Raw genomic sequence first — 3,451 nt, forward strand, 5'->3', positions numbered from 1 at the left:
CTGAAGTGGTTTGCCATTCCCTTCTCCAGTGGACCACATTCTGTCAGACCTCTCCACCATGACCCATCCATCACAGCATGGCTTAGTTTCATTGAGTTAGACAAGGTTGTGGTCAGATTGGCTAGATGTCTGTGATTGTGGTTTCAGTCTGTCTGCCCTCTGATGCTCTCTCTCAGCTCCTACCATCTTACTTGGATTTCTCTTACCTTGGTCATAGGGTATCGCTTCACAGCTGCTCCAGTAAAGTGCAGCCACTGCTCCTTACCTTGGACATCTCTAAATAGGGCTTGGCAAAGACACCCCTGAGTGGGTCAAGACAGTGAACCAAAGAAGCGGTGCCCAGGATTTAAGGCCTTCAGAGGTTCCTGTAGTCCTCACCTAGCCAAGCGCCTAACCCCACACATCACTCAAGTAAGATCCATGGCCATTCTCAGTGAAAGTGGTACTTGCCAGTGGGGTGAAAACCCTGGAGGGAGCTAATGCTAGAACTGTCGTTGTGAACTTTCTGAAATGAGTTATTCCAAGTAAAATGCACACAAGTTCTAAGAGCAGCAAGTTCTAAGAGCAGCAGCCTCCCCAGGAGGGAAGGCTCAGTGCCAGGCAGTCTGCACTGGGCCCTGCATCCCCCTAGACCCTGGGGAGTCTGCTGAACATCAGTGTGCCTCCCACAATGAGCTCCCCAGCAGTTGAAGTTCAGAGCTCCAGGCTCAAACTCTGCCACTGCAAGTGGTCACGGGGAAGCTCTGTTTGGCCAAATTGTTCAAAACCAGATTCCTCTTCACAAGTCGCTGTGGATGCCCATCCTGCCCTTCTCAAGCCTCTTTTCCACCTGCCCTGCCCTGTTCCCACCTGAAGTGCCATGTGGCTGTGCCCGTTGTCATGGGTGTCTGTTGGACAGTGGGCGGATCTTAGGTCAGAGGGTGAAGCTGGTGGCCAGACAGGGACAGCACGACAGTTATATACCAGTGGAAATAAACACAAATAAAAGGAAATTTCCCAATCTCACCATAACATTCTACAAACTGAACACTTAAAGGCAATCATCTTAAAGTACTATGTTTAGGGCTAAGTTATTAATAAAATATACATGTATTTGTCTCCCCCTTGACCTAAGATTGTTACTATTGCTTCTTCAGAGGACCATCAAAAGAATATCTATCCTAAAATAAGCCCTCAATTTGTTTAAAAAAGAGCCACAATGGGGAAAAAAGCTTTTCCTTTCTCCCCTACTTCCCCTCCCCTGGTCCTTTTGATAAGCTTTATACCATCATTCCAGCTTTCACAGCAACTCAGCTTCAGGAAGTACCCCTGGATATCCACCCCACTCTCCCTGAGTGAGGAAGTTTAAAATCCTTAAGAACGTTGTCCAGGTAGCTGGGAAGGTGGCTCTTGGAGGGGATGCTCTGCCTTTCCTGGAGGTGGCCTTGATGATGATGGCCTTCGCAGTCACATAGCATGTGGAGCTGAGGTTCAGCGAGCTGCAGAGCACCTTATCGCAGTCTGACAAGAGTTCGAAGATAGGCAGGTTCTTAATGGTGGCAAGCTTGCCGTCCTTACAATTCTCCTTGCTGCGCTTGGAGCTGCCTAGGTTCTTGTTCTCCTTCCTCCTCTCACTCTTGTGCCAGGTTACCTCTTACTCGGCTGCCTCCTCCATCTTTGTGATGCAGTTGCCTTGGTACCACTGCAGCTCCCGGATCTTGGTGCACAGCCTCTTCTCCTTCTGCATGTTCTCAAACAGATAGTGGAATTACTTGCAGGACATGAACTGGGAGAGTAACCACAGCTTCAGTTGCAGCTCCTTCTACTCCTCCGTGACTTCGTGCTTGGCCACCTCTTCCTTCTCGTCCTTGCCCAGGAAGGCGGGCACTAGGTTGTAGTCACGGGTGATGGTCTTGCGCTGCTGCAGCTCCTTGAGCTTTTGCATGTGCATGTCCGCGTGCATGTGCTTCAGCTTGATTGTTGTGGTAGTTGATGGAAAGCCAGCTAATGAGTGCCTCCGCATCCTGGTCACACTCAATTTAGTAGTCATCCCTCAGCAGCACGTAGCCCAGCTGCTGTTGCCTGGCCATCACTTCCTGGGGAGTTCAGGAAGCGCCAACCTGAGTAGTCATATTCTCACAGTTGTTGAAGCCGAACTTCTCTATGGCATCCAGCAGCAACTGCTCCTTCTGGCTGGTCCAGCCACCTTCAGCCTCAAGCCCCCACACCATGAAGTGCCCCTCGCCCACCAGCTGGTAGAGTTACCCAGTCCACCTTCTTCTGTGCTGACCTGAGAAGATATGTCTCAAAATAACCATCTTGTCTGGGGTCTGGATGCCATGTTCTGTTATAGATCAGAGAAGGGGAGGCAAGGAAACAATGTAAAAAGGCCATTAATCTTGCAAATGTCTCCTAGATTGGCAAGCCTCAGGCAGGGGATGTGTTAATTTGTTCCTTCCTGCCATCTACAGGTGGGCAGAGTTCTAAACAAAGGCACTTTAGTTTAACTGGCAAGCAGAGAAGCAGGATTCTCTGAGGCAGGCCAGTATGTATGATTATAATAACAAAACCAATGAAGAGCAAGTCAGAGAAACATTTCCAACATGGAGTCAGAATTGGCTTTTCCCCTAAACAGTAGCCATGGTAGTGGCAGTGGAGGCTGATCTCAGTGCCGGTCAAGGAGTACTCTGGGCACTGCTCCGTGTCCTGACACTTGCTCAGTGGAAGCACAACAGGCTCTCCTTGGCCAGGCAGTATTCTCAGTACCCTTACAAACCTTCACTATCTTCCCCCACCCACTGCTGCGGACGCCACCTACTGATATAGTCTTTTTATTATTTATTTATTTTTTAAAAATTTTATTTTATTTTTTAACTTTACAATATTGTATTGGTTTTGCCATATATCAACATGAATCTGCCACAGGTATACACGTGTTCCCCATCCTGAACCCTCCTCCCTCCTCCCTCCCCGTATCATCTCTCTGGTCGTACCAGTGCACCAGCCCCAAGCATCCAGTATTGTGCATCAAACCTGGACTGGCGACTTGTTTCATATATGATATTATACATGTTTCAATGCCATTCTCCCAAATCATCCCACCCTCTCCCTCTCCCACAGAGTCCAAAAGACTGTTCTATACATCAGTGTCTCTTTTGCTGTCTTGTATACAGGGTTATTGTTACCATCTTTCTAAATATATAGTCTTAAAGATAAAATTTATTAGAAAAGGAAGACTTTTCTCTGTTGCTAAGTTTCTATTCTATAAGAATTTCCCTCATACATACTCTTTAAAATGGGGCATATATACCATATTAATTTTTTAGACTGAAGTAGAGTGCTGAATATGTGATTGATAGAAACGACTCATTCCTACAAGTGAAAATTCAATTATTGTTTTTATTGTCCCTACCCCTCTGCTCTAAATCTTGTATTGAGTCTAATGTATGGGACTGGGTGAGGGGAGGCAGGT

The 3,451-nt window shown here is 47.2% G+C and overlaps 1 pseudogene; it reads right to left on the reverse strand.

Moving 5' to 3' along the window:
• Positions 1–1,295: 1,295 nt before the first annotated feature.
• LOC784215 (transcriptional adapter 2-beta-like) lies at positions 1,296–2,240 on the reverse strand (annotated as a pseudogene).
• Positions 2,241–3,451: the final 1,211 nt, after the last annotated feature.

The sequence above is a fragment of the Bos taurus genome, chromosome 10 (assembly GCF_002263795.3).
Source record: "Bos taurus isolate L1 Dominette 01449 registration number 42190680 breed Hereford chromosome 10, ARS-UCD2.0, whole genome shotgun sequence".
NCBI classification, from domain to species: Eukaryota; Metazoa; Chordata; class Mammalia; order Artiodactyla; family Bovidae; genus Bos; species Bos taurus.